We start from the raw sequence: 13,972 nt of genomic DNA, 5'->3' as shown, positions 1-13,972 counted from the left end.
ATGGTGAAGTTACATTTCAAATAAAATAAAAATAAACTCTATTAGGAAATAAATTAGAAAGTTATAACAAATTCAACATAGCCGCAACTATAAACTCATATGCAGCTAAGACAATCAGACCTATGAAAAAAATCAGACTGGTAACCTGTTATTAATTTTGAATTTCAACATGTGTCTTCCATCGAAAAGATAGATGTTGAACTTTGCTTTCAAATAATACATAAATTAGTTCAAGTAAACAATAAATTAGAAAGTTAGAAAGTTATGTCTAATTAAGTGTAGCTGCATCTATAAACTCATTTGTAGCTAAGACAATGAGATCGGTGACACAAGCTAGATTGCCAACATGTTATTCATTTTGAATTTAAAAATTTGTCCTCCATAGAAAAGATAGATGTTGAACATAGATTTCATATAAAATAAAAAATCAACTCAAATGGACAATAAATTAGAAAGCCATTATTGATTCAGCGTAGCTACATCTATAAACTCCTGTTTAGCTACAATAATCAGATGAGTGACCAAAATAATATTGCTAAACTGATATTCATTTAAGTTTCAAAATTGTCCAGCTTCAAAAAGATAGATGTTGAACTTATCTTTAAAATAAATAAAAAATCAACTCAATTTGAGAATAAATGAAAAAGTTAGGACTGATTTAGCGTAGCTACATCTATAAACTCATGTGTAGCTACAACAATAAAACCTGTGGCAAAAATCTGATTGCTAACCTGTCATTCATTTTTAATTTTGAAATTTGCCTACTAACAAAAATATAGATGTTAAACTAAGATTTCAAATAAAATAAAAATCAACTCAATTGGATAATAAATTATAAAGTTGTGACTAATTGACAATAATACCTGCATCTATAAAGTCATGTGCAGCTACAACAATCAAACAGATGAAAAAAATTAGATTGCTAACTTGTCATTCATCTTGAATTTCAAAATTTATCCCACATAAAAAAGATTGAAGTTGAACTTAGCTTTTAGATTGCTAACTGAGTTGGACAATAAATTAGAAAGTCGTGACTAATTTAGCATAGTTGTATCTATAATTTCATGTGCAGCTATAACAATTATACCGCTGACAAAAAACAGATTGCTAACTTGTCATTCATTTTAAATTTCTAAAATTTTCCTAGATAGAAAAGATAGTTGTTAAAGTAAGTTTTGAAATAAAACAAAATTCAACTCAATTTTATAATAAATAAGAAAGTTACAACTGATTCAACCTAGTTGCATGAACAAACTCATGTGTAGCTATAATAATAAGACTTGTGAAAAAAAAATCATATTGCTAACCTGTCATTCATTTTGAATTGCAACATTTGTCCTCCATAACAAAGATAAATGTTGAAATTTACTTTCAAATAAAAAAAATCAACTAAATTTAATGTTAAATTAGAAACTTATTACTGATTCATCATAGGTACATCTATAAACTCATGTTTAGTTATAATAATAAGACCAACGAAACAAATTAGATTGCTTACCTGTCATTCATTTTGAATTTCAAAATTTATCTTCCATCAGAAAATGGATGTGAAACTTTCAAATAAAACAAAAATAAACACAATTGGATAATAAATTAGAAAGTTATTACTGATTCAGTGTAGGTGTATCTATAAACTCATGGGTAGCTACAACAATCAGATCGGTTATACAAACCAGATTGTTAACTTATCATTCATTTTTAATTTCAAAATTTATCCTACATCAAAAAGATAGATGTTGAACTTATCTTTCAAATAAAATAAAAATCAAGTTAATTATACAATAAATTAGAAAGTTGTGACTCATTCGGTATAGCTGCATCTATAAACTCATGTGTAGCTACAACAATCTGACCGGCGACATAAATCAAATTGCTAACCATTCAATTATTTTGAATTTCAATATTTGTCTTCCATCAGAAAGATTGATATCAAACTTTTCTTTTAAATAAAACAAAAATCAACTCAATTGGACAATAAATTAGAAAGTTAAGATTGATTCAGCTTAGCTGCATCTATAAATTCATGTGTAGCTACAGCAATTAAGCCGATGGAAAAATTTATGTTGCTAACCTGCCATTCATTTTAAATTTTAAAATTTGTCCTTCTTCAAAATGGTTGATGCTCAGCTATGTTTTAAAATTAAACAAGAATCAACTCAATTGGACAATAAATTAAAAGTGATGACTGAGCACATTTCATATCATATTTCGCATACCTATGATGCACTCTTTTTCTTGTCTTTTAGCACCTTTTGCTTATGAATGATGCTATTCTGGGTATGTTTGTTTTGTGTCACAGGATTTTATGGCTCAAAACATAGAATGAGTGAAATTAGGGACAAAATCAACCAAAGAAGACAATAAGTGTCTAAGTTAAGCACTACATAGTAGGGGCGTGCCATCTCCCCATGATTATCTCTGGATAGGAACTCCTCCGCTTTTCAGTTGTTGAAGCATGGGTGAAGCACAGGGGTGCTTTCTCTACATGATTATCTCTGAATAGGAGTTGCTAGTTCTTTCAACTGAAGCGCTATCTGAGTGCTCTTTTCATGTGTGTTCTCAAACTGAGCCTGGGAGGAGCACAACTGTGCTCTCCGCATGATTATTTTTGGATGGCACTTACCTCTCTTCGCTCAGAAGTTCCAAGATTAGCATGGTTTGAGCATGACCGTGCTAAGACTATGTTAAGCACAAAAAGTCTTTTTTAACTACCAGAATTAGGATTTTATGACGTCTTTTGTTCAGGAGTCTTCTTCTCCAGTAAGGAAGCTCTTAAGAGGATGATGATCAACCATCAAAACTTGATCTAAGGAAATCAAGGTCGAGCTAGAGACATCGGAGAAGTCAAGTTTGCCCATTCCTTACAAATCTTTATGTGCAATTGAAGAGATCTTCGTCGAAGGGGAAGTCATGATATGTCTTTCTTATTTTCATTTATTTTTCTCTCTCAATTCTATGAATTCATGAGGGGCAAACCATTCCATAGTGCCTTGGGAATATGAACTATGTTGTTTCTTGTACTTTAACTACCTGTTTCTAATGCCTATGGACTTCTATTATTTTCTTATGTTAATTCATGTGTTGCATAACTTGGCATGCTTGATTTTCATAGTTGTTTGAGTAAAACATTCCGTGTGTGGATTATTGTAGTTCTGATTGCCATGTGTAGTTGCAAAACTTGGCGTGTATGAAGCCCATAGTTATACTGGCAAAACTTGGCATATTTGAGAGTCGTAGATGCAACAAAGCTTTTTAGCACCCACAAGGATCTTAGAATGTACCTTGGTAGGCATTAGAGTCGAGTCGGTACCTCAAACACATAGGAATCATCCCGGGCATTGCTCTCTTGTTATTGAAACTCAACCTTACTCTACATGGTTCTTCCATCCCTTTGTTCTTTATCTTTGTTAGTAGTTAATACCTTTATCACCGCAATTGGATAGACTGGATATTAGAGGATAAATTAGTACTAGACCTCCAGTCCTTATGGTTTGACAAGACTACCCCCTCATGAGTATGACTTAATTAATTGTAATGATCCATGCACTTGGTAGTCAAGTGTTTTTGCACCATTGAATGGGACTGCCATCTTTTAGGAAAATTAGGATTTTAGTGGTTTAGTCATTGTTTTTCTTGTTAATATCTTTGTGAATATCTCTTTTCATTTGTTGGATCATTCATCTTATCTTTCTTTTCTTTTATTACTTATGAATCTTAAGTTTATTTTGTCTATTTGATCTTGTGAAGGGACAAATATATGACCCAAGGAAGCACTTCATCTCCATTGGCAAGCTATGACTAGGAAGTTAAAAGAAACTTCCGAAGAAGAGTGAGGAAAGTCAATTTAAGCGAAACATGGTCTACGGAAGTGAGTATAGAAGTAAATCAGGAGGAGGAATTGGTAGGAAATTAACAATAAAGTATTATAGATTTTGCCTAACCAAACTCGGAAGGTGCGGGGCTAGCAATGTTCGTCCCCCTATTGTCGTCAACAATTTTGAGTTAAAGCCCAATTTCATTCAAATGGTGCAGCAAATGTGCTAATTTGACAGGTTTAAAGATGAAGACCGATATGTGCATTTGAAGAATTTTTTGGAAATCTATGATACTTTCAAGGGGAATAATGTGTCTGAGGATGTTGTTCATCTTAGACTCTTTCCATTCTTTTTATGAGGAAGGGACAAAGAGTGGCTAAGTTCCTTTCCCAAGGGTCTATCACCACATGGGAGCAGGTGGTCAAGGCTTTTCTCACATGATATTTCCCTCCAACGAAAATCACAAAGTTGAAGAGTGACATATCCTCCTTCCTATAGTTGGTGTCTGAATACTTGTATGATACTTGGGAGAGATAGAAGGAAATGTTGCGGAAATGGCCACAACAAGTAACATTGGAATGGATGCAAATCTAAATCTTCTATAATATGCTGAATAGTGCTATTAAGCAGATGCTAGATACAGCTTCTAGGGGATCTTTATGTAGTAAACAACCATGTGTGGTTTACTATTTGATTAAGAAAATGGAAAATAATGGTTATCAATGCAGTTTTGAGAGGAACAAGCCGGTAAAAGCTGTCAAACATTTATCAAGTGGATGCAATTACAACCTAGCAACTGATAATTGTTTGTATATGTAAGTTATTGAGTATGTTTTACTTATAATGAGCAATGATTTTATCAGTTCTTATGGCTCATTCGTGTGCTTTTTGTGTTCTTTTGTGTATTTATGGTTGTGGAGGCAATATAAGAAGAAAGGAAGCGAAAATAGGTCATGAACGTAGGTTTTGAGGATTCTCTTGTGTTGAACAAGTGTCAAGACATAAGCAGTGATCAAAGACATGAGGGTGTGTGCCAACTTCCAAGAGTGTGCAAATCTATCTAGAAATTGGAAGGACACAAACGCAGTCACAAAGCTTATATTCCAGCTTGTGCAGAGTATTTTAGAGTGTCATCAACACATTTGAAAGAAAAAAAATGATAAGACCTACCACATGGGTGTGTGCCCAACCATGTGGCCCAACAGTATAGCTATTGCTGTTCACGCAGTCTAAAATTCAAAAAAATTGTGAGTCCACATGCCTGTGTGAAAAATCCACATGGGCTTGTGAAATCCCGATTTTTGTTCTTTTAAAAGCCGCTTTAAAGCATTATGATGGGAGCTTTTTCTTATCTTTTAGGAGAAAGCGTGGCTATGGTTTGAAGGAGATTTTTGCTAGGTTTCAGAGTGTTTCTAGTCCGTTGAACATTGATTTCCTTTGAAGGAAAGTTATTGGAGGAGCTTTTGACGACATCGTTTTGGCAAGGTGTGTCCTAGGCTTGATGGAGGAGTCCTTAGAGAAGAAGAAGCAGCTCTTGGAAGCCATCATCACGGACAACAAAGGGGTTATTCTTATGAATAGTTTGCATTTATCTTTGATTTATTCTTTGATTTTGTATTGCTCCATGCAGTGGTAAACCCCTAGTTGATGCTTGGACATTTAAACCCTAGGATGATTTTTTTTCATTGATTTTTATTATGTTTTTTTAATTGAATTTTTAATTTAATTTCAATCTTGTATGCTTATGGGTTTGATTTTCTCTTAGAGTGACACTAGGGTTGAGAATCCATCAAGTCACCCTTTTGATGAGTGACTAATAAGTGCTTGTGTATTACTAATATGAAGTATTCTCATCTTACGATGAGCATTACTTTTATCAGGTTTTAGCGCTAATACATGTGTATTTGTGATACTTTTGTGCATGTAGGTTTGTGAAGCTAAGTATTAAGAAAAGAAGCCCAAGTAGATCATTAATGCACTACTTGGTGGAATCTTGGAAGGAACAAACGTGAAGACACAAGTTAGGTTCGAAGATACGTCAATGTGTACCAATCTCCATGTATTCAACCAATTACAATGAGTTGGAGGGGCATGAAGGCAGCCGTATTTGCGTATCCCGACTTGTGTATTGATAGCAAGATCTTCACCAATGAGGCTTTTTATAGAAGAAGCATCATGATCTATGGCATATACGTGTGCCCATTTATATTGCCTCGATGAAAAGTGTTGAATCGGGAGTGTTTTCGCGGGGGTACTGTAGCAGACATTGTAGAAATACACTGTAGTAGTTACTGTTTACAACCGGCCGAAAATCAGGATTCCAGAGAATCCACATGAGCATGTGGAAAATGCACATGCCCACGTGGAAATTCCATAGGGGATTGTGAAAAATCCACAGGCTGGTGTGGATGCCCGATTCCAGCACTATTTAAGCCGTTATTCAGCCCAATTTTTGGGGCCATATTTCATCCTTCTCTCGAACTTTTCTCCATCTTTTGTGAGGATATTGGCTAGGGTTTAGAGAGGATTTTGGCAAGTCTTTGGAGTGGTCCTATGGATTTGACACCGCACTTCTCTATTAAGAAGGTTATTGGGGGAGCTTTTGTCGTCATTGATCCGGCGAGGTATGCCCTAGGACGGATCAAGGGGACCTTTGGAGAAGAAGAGGCTTTTGATTTCATTATTAATTGTATCTTGCTCCATGGAGAGCTAAACCCCCGAGTGGGTACTTAGATTTTGTAAACCCTAGGATGTTTTTGTTTCATTGACCTTTTATTTTGCTCTCCTTAATTGATGTCTCTAATTGAGTTCTAATCTTGAATCCTTGTTGAATGATTTCTCCACTAGAGTGAGTCGAGAGGTAAGGGAGCGTCCCCCTTTCTCTTCCGTTGTTATTTATCCTACCTCCACATTCCAAGAGTTCTTTGCTGTCATAGTAGAGTGAAAGGGCTAAGCGATGAACTTGGCTGGGGCTTAGTTGCGCGAGCAACAAAATGAAGCGTTGAAGTGACTTTAGCACCTGGGGCTTAATCTTACTAGGGATCTTTCGCCTGAACTAAAAGGTTAGATCTGCACATAGGAATAGAGTTTATCCCCTGGAATCCCTAGAGCGTCTTGCAACTTTACATAGTGTGAAGGTGTTCAGACTGTTTCATTTGTCCACTAGGGCATAGTGTAGAGTTAGTCACGGTTGACCTTAGGTTTGGGACCTTGTATTCAAGGATGTCCATGACTCATTAAGCATCAACTAAGAGACATAATAGTTGGTCTTCCACTTGAAACATTAATCCTAGGATGAGCATTGTCCGAGTACCCCATTTCTATCGATTGCCTTTCCTCTCACTTATTTGTGCCTCTCATTCTTGTTTCTTTTATTTCCATTTACATTACATCTCATCAACATAATCATTGTTCATCTTCACTTGGTTAAGTAGCAATCTTAGTATTTTTATTCCCATCTCCTTGTGGATATGATACCACACTCAGTTTTACGCCAGGCCCTTAGTTTTAGGCATACAATCTAGCATTGTACGACCCCTGATTGTAGCTCAAACTTTTGAGCTAAAGCCAGCATTTATCGAGATGATACAGCAGCCGGCACAGTTTAATGGTTTGGCCGTTGAGGATCCAAACAACCACATAGAGAACTTTTTGGAGGTGTGTGACATGCTAAAGATCAATGGTGTTACAGATGATGCTATCAAATTGAGGGCTTTTGCATTTTCCTTGAAGGGGAGAGCGAAGCAGTCGCTACACTCATTACCTAGAGCATCAATCACTGCATGGGAGGAGATGGTGGAAGTTTTTCTTGCTGGATATTTCTCTCCCAGAAAATCTGCAAAGCTTAGGAATGAGATTTCTTCCTTCTTACAAATGGAATTGGAGTCTCTATTTGAGATATGGGAAAAGTTCATGGAACTCCTCTGAAAATGTCCTCAACATGGGTTTCAAGAGTGGATGATCATTCAGACTTTTTATAATGGTTTGAACCCAAGTACAAGAAAGTTACTTGATGCAGCAGCGGGAGATACCCTAGGTAGCAAGATCCCCGGAGAAGCCCGACAGTTAATTGAAGAAATGGGTTTGAATAGGAACCAATGGAATGCTAAGGAGAAGAAGAAAGTAGTCGGCATCCATGAGATTGATGCGGTTACATCGTTCGTGGCCCATGTGGAGGTATTGAGTAAGAAGTTAGACACTCTAACTTCTCCTTGATTGGCAGTCGTAACGAGTTATGATGGATGTGGAGGGGGACATTCCCTATCCGATTGCCCGATAGCCTTTAGTGGTACATCCTCCATTGAGCAAGTTGACTTATAGCAACACCTGCAATCCTGGTTGGAGGAACCACCCAATTTTGTCCTAGAACAACCAAGGGCAACAAAAGGTGACGGCATCACCGGGTTTACAACAAGAAGCCCCGAACATGGAGAACTGAGTTTTTGGCTTGGAAACCCGAGCGACCAACTTAGAGAAAGCCTTGACTAGATTTGTGCAATCATCGGATACACGGTTTCAATCGGTCGAGGCTACACTTCGCAACCACACCGCTTCATTGCAGAATTTAGAAAATCAAGTGGGGCAAATTACGAAGTCTCTATCGGATAGACCACAAGGAAACTTGCAGAGTAACACCGAGATGAACTTGAGAGAACACATGAAGGCGATCACTTTGAGAAGTACTCGTAAGGTCGAGGGTAGGCTTGCAAGTGAGAAGACCAATGTTGAAGCACCCGAGGTAGTGGAGGTTGAGGAGAGAGCTAACAAATAGAAATAAGTGGCACCCTACCTTACAAGCCAAGAATCCTTTATCCTTCAAGATTAAAGAATGACCAAAATGATGAGCAATACAAGAAGTTCTTAGATCTATTCAAACAATTGCACATCAACATTCCTTTTATGTAGCTGTTCTCTAAAATGCCTCAGTATGCAAAGTTCTCGAAGGGCCTTTTGACCAACAAGAGGAAGTTGGAGGAGAGTGCAACGGTGATCTTAGATGCCTCTTGTTTAGTGGTGTTGCAAAAGAATATGCCGAACAAATGGAAAGACCTCGGAAAAATTGTGATTCCATGTAACATTGGCAATTTGGGTGAAGAGATATCATTGGCGGATTTAGGGGCTAGTATTAACGTCATGCCATACTCTTTATTGCAATTGGTGGACCAAACGGTGAAAAATCCGAGAGGCATCATTGAAGACGTGCTTGTCAAGGTGGACAAGTACATATTTCCTGTAGACTTCATAGTGTTGGATGTTGATGAGGATGTAGATGTTCATTTGATACTTGGGAGGCCATTCTTGTGCACTTCAAAGGCATTTATTGACATGGACGACATGGAGTTAACACTGAGGGTTGGAAATGACAAACATACCGCCTTGCCGAAGCCATGCGACATTCTCTTGACTTTGATGATACTCAATATTTTCTTGATACTGCCTATGAACTAACAATGAATATGTGCATGAAGTGATGAATCTGGACCCGTACGAGGGGTTACTAGACCAAGAAGTGGAGAATAAAGATGTAATGATGCTGGGTCTAAAGGAGAAGGTACCATCTACTCTGGTGATCATGAAGAAGATGCTCTGGAAGATGAAGCGAGCAAGGAGACGGTACAAGAAATGCCGCGAGGCTGTTGGGGATGCGTAAGAATAGAACGGGGGTAACGATCCCTCAAGTGGTGATAAGCTCGATAACTCTCCCTCTACCTTCAGAAGACTATGTTCATCTTGCTTCCAAGTTATTGGTAAGAGGGAAACCTTCATCTATGAGCCCATGTGGACACGGCCATGTGGATGACCCTCTGATAACCAACGGGCATGGATTATTTCCACATGCCCGTGTGGAACTCTGCAGAAGAGTTCTCTTCCATCCCGAGAATACACAGGGGAGTGTGAGTGCCCTTGTGAGTCTAGTCCTGTGAAGGTTGATAAGTGCTTATGCGATAAGAATGCGAAGCGTTCTTTCCTTATGATGAGCATTACTTTTGTCAGGTTTTAGCACTAATACGTGTGTATTTATGTACTTTTAGGCAGGGTGGGTTGTGAGGCCGATTATTTGTGAAAGAAGCTATTGTAGATCATTTTACGCATTATTTGGAGGAGATCTTGAGAAGGCTCAAACGCGGAGACATGAGTTGGGTTTAGAATGCTATAATGTGTGCCAACCTCTTTGTAATCGACCTACGTCAATGATTCGGAGGGTCACGAAGGCAGTTACATCCTAGTATTCCGGCTTGTGTATATTTAGCAAGATCTCCACCAACATGACTGTTTATTGAAGAACCAAGACTATCTACGACGCGAACGTGTGCCCGTTTATGTTACCTCGATGAAAGCATGGATTCAAGAGTATTCTCGGGCCGTTACTGCAGCAAGGTACTGTAACAATCACTGTAACAAATCCCTGTAGCAAGTATTGTTCACAGCCGGCTGAAGAAGGAGCAAAACAGAGGAGCTACATGCCTATACATTAATTCCACATGCCCGTGTGGAATATTCACAAGGGCGTGTGGAATCCCGATTCCAACCTTATTTAAGGCCGATTTCAGCCCCGATTTCAACATTCTTTTCTCCATCTTTTTCCCAACTTGAGAGAGGGTTGTGGCTAGGGTTTTGAGAGGTATTGGCTAGGAATTTGGAGAGGTTCTATGGCTTTGATATTGTCATCTCTTTGAAGAAGGTTGGTAAGGGAGCCTCCGACTGATTGATTCGGTGAGGCGTATCTTATACTGGACAAGGGGATCTTGCGACGAGTAGAGGACTCTCCACAAGACCATCGTTATGACTATCGAGGAATTTTCCTATGGATTGTTTTCTTTTACATTTGATTTCATTATTGTTTGTATTATGCTCCATGGACAGCTAAACCCCTAGTGGATACTTGGGTATTTGTGAACCCTAGGATGTATTAGTTTCATTGAATTTTTTTATTATGCTTTCAATTAAATGATGTTATTGTGAGTTTCAATCTTGAATGTTTGATTGTTTGAATACTCCCTTAGAGTGACACTAGGGTTGAGAGTTCATGTGGTAACCCTTGTGAGTGAGTTACACACCACTAGAGTTAGACAAATCTTGATTGGAGAGGGTTGAGAGGGTGAGTCGAGAGGTAAAGGAGCGTCCCCTTTTCCCTCCAGTGTGATAGATTCTAACTCCGTTCCTCGAGTTCTTTGCAGCCATAATAGAGCGAATGAGCTAAGGAATGACCCTCCGCTGGGGCTTAGTTGCGAGTGCAACGGAGTGAAGCGTTGAGGTGATTTTAGCATCTAGGGCTTAATTGTGGTTAGGGACCTTTCTTCTGGACCAAAGGGTTAGGTCTACAATTAGGAAGAGATTTATCACTTGGAATCCCCAAAACTTAATGCAATCCTTCTTACGAGTGCGAGGTTGAGAGATTGTTTAACCTCTCCTCCAGGACATGTAGAGGATTAGTATTGGTTAACCCTAGATTTGGGGCCATGCATTAAAGGATGTCCCTGACTCACGATTGCTTTAGTTAGGAAGCATAATAGAGAATTCTTGCACTTGAAACGATTTTCCTAGGCGGATCAATACCCGGGTACCCCATCTTTATCGATTGTGTTACCTTCTCCTTTACTTTAGCTCTCTTTCGGGTTGTTTTACTTTTGAGAATTGAATCTTATCACACATATCACTATTCATCATTCATATAGTTAAGAAGCAAATTAATTATTTTTATTCCCTTTTCCCCGTGGATAAGATACCCCACTCACCTGGGATTTATTACTTCGACAACTCCGTGCACTTGCGGGGAGCCCTATCAAAGGTCCACGCCGGTGTGGAATTTCCGCACAGGTGTGTGAAACACTTAAATAGTTTTTCTCAGGTTGGACAGAGGAGCCATAGGGGTGTGCGTCTGTCCTTGTGGGTCAGGCCCACGGGCATGGGTAATTTCCATACGCCCGTGTAGATGCATTCAGAAGCATTGAGTGTTATCCCGAGAGCATACAGGGGCATGTGTCTGACCCTGTGGGTCTCTCCTGTGGAGTCACACGAACGTGGGTAATTTCCACACGCTCGTGTGAATGTACAGAAATGCAAGAGCTATGGGTTTTCTTTAAAATCCCTTCGTTCTTCTTCATTCTCACACTCCCAATTACTCACAAAACACACCTAAACCTTTTCCCGACCTCACAACATTGATTTAGAGAAGTTTACTCGAGTTTTCTGGCCGAATTCAAAGTTTTAACTTTATTTCATCGATAACCCTTAATTCTATCTTTCTTTGTTATATATGATTTTAATCAATTAGAATGGTGAATGTTGCTTTGTTTCTACAATTAGATGGCTATTTCATGTTTAGAAAGAGTTTAGAAATGATTCTAACATGTATTGTTGGAGTTTTAGCATACAACTGTGCTACTTTCACGGCACGTGGACCGACACGGGCATGTGGAATTTCCACACAACCGTGTGGATTTCTGCAACATTAATCCTACGAGTTTATTTGATCGATTTCCTTTTAAATTCTTACGGATATGACACCTAGGATGAAGACCGAGGCCAGCAAACATCTCAGAGAACACTCTCCTGAGACAGAGCACATAGAGTTCGCTATTCCCGAGTGTCCGGCTCAGTTTGAGCGATTGTTGAAGCTTAGGTTTGGACAGACTTGCTTCCTAGATACGAGCGTATTACGAGATATACAGATAGGGAGATGAGTTGGCAGATGAGGTAGAGGATCTCATCTCAGTGGGAGGTTGGAGACAGTTACTATTGATTAGAGAGCTTGTCATCCATGCGCTTACACTCGAGGTGCTGTCATCATTCGAGTTTGACATTTCTTATGCTAGATTTGACAGTGTTGACACTATATAATTTAGAGCATTTGGACATCACTACAGTATTAGTGTGACACATTTTTTGATCCTGGTTGGACTATATGAGGAGGCATTCACAGATACTGAGGAGTACGCTAAGTTACCAACAGATTATCCTGGCTCCTTGACCCGGTAGAGAGTGTATGCAGTGTTATGCGGTCAGGGCCAATATTGACTTGTATATTGATACTTGCACGCCATTATGAGCAGGTCGGTGAACGGCCGTGGTGATAGTACCGTCGTCCTTAGCCGGTAGAAGCTTCTATACCTCTATTCGATGGTTCAGGGCACACCGATTCATCTGGGACACATTGTAGCCAAGTACCTGAGGCATCAAGGGCAGTACACAAGGGCAGTAGTGCTTTTCTCAGGCCCATACATCACTAGGCTCATCTTGGGGATGGGTTAACTGGACATGATTCGAGGTGCCGAGAAGGCGAGTGTACCTACCATCCGTAGTATAGAGACACTGAGATTGATGGGATTAGCACGCAGGTATAGCTTTGGGGTGTATATATTGGCTACACTTGCACCAGAGGTTGCAGAGGAAGGAGATGACGATATTGAGGGTTCTTAGCCAGTCCCCTTAGCCTCAGTCCGCTCTGATGGAGACCGAGGCACCTTCTACAGCATAGAAGCCACCTTATACGTATGTTCTCTTCCTCTCGAGCTCATGATCATTTTGAGAGGCTTGAGAGTGTGGTAGGGGTGCTATGGACCAAGATTGCTGAGGTTTATGCGACACAGACTGCGTAGTATACAAAGTTCATGGCACGTTTCGTCATTCTACAGCAGATACTTAAGTGAGACGTCACCTCACCCTTTATCATGAGACACCTGACCCCTCCGACACCTCCAGCACCATCATCACCGGTTCATGCACCGATCGATCAACCTATTCCATCTCCGCTAGCAGCAGTAGAGCCGACCACGGATGACACCGACGCTTGAGGCATCTTTTGCTTTTTATTTCTTTTATTTTCTTGTATTTAGGAGATGATTTGGTAAAGGTCCTTGCTCAGTTTAGTTCATTTAGGGAAGGATAGAGGCATGAAATTTTTTCATTGGGGTTTTCAAGCGTAACCTATGAAATTTGTGAGACAGAAAATTCATAAATTATTGAAGTTCATCCAATCTCACAAGATCAAGAAACGAGTTTAGAGAAAAAAATCTCCGAACATGATTCAAAACAATTTGAAGGGATTGATAGACTAAAGGAGAATTGGTTGTGACTATCCATTGAAGACCCACTTGACTTTGAGCTCAAAACTTTGCCTGAACATTTGGAATATGCCTTTTTGGCGGAAGGATCAA

The 13,972-nt window shown here is 39.1% G+C and overlaps 1 non-coding gene across 1 annotated transcript; it reads right to left on the bottom strand.

The window, feature by feature from the left end:
- Window positions 1-7,655: 7,655 nt before the first annotated feature.
- LOC120281927 lies at window positions 7,656-7,762 on the bottom strand. Its single transcript, XR_005542843.1, has one exon. It is a non-coding gene; the product is annotated as a small nucleolar RNA R71 (small nucleolar RNA).
- Between the last annotated feature and the right edge of the window lie 6,210 nt (window positions 7,763-13,972).

Source organism: Dioscorea cayenensis, chromosome 2 (genome assembly GCF_009730915.1).
Source record: "Dioscorea cayenensis subsp. rotundata cultivar TDr96_F1 chromosome 2, TDr96_F1_v2_PseudoChromosome.rev07_lg8_w22 25.fasta, whole genome shotgun sequence".
Classification (NCBI taxonomy): domain Eukaryota; kingdom Viridiplantae; phylum Streptophyta; class Magnoliopsida; order Dioscoreales; family Dioscoreaceae; genus Dioscorea; species Dioscorea cayenensis.
The sequence above is the reverse complement of the archived record's forward strand: the minus strand, read 5'-3'. Positions and strand labels throughout refer to the sequence as shown.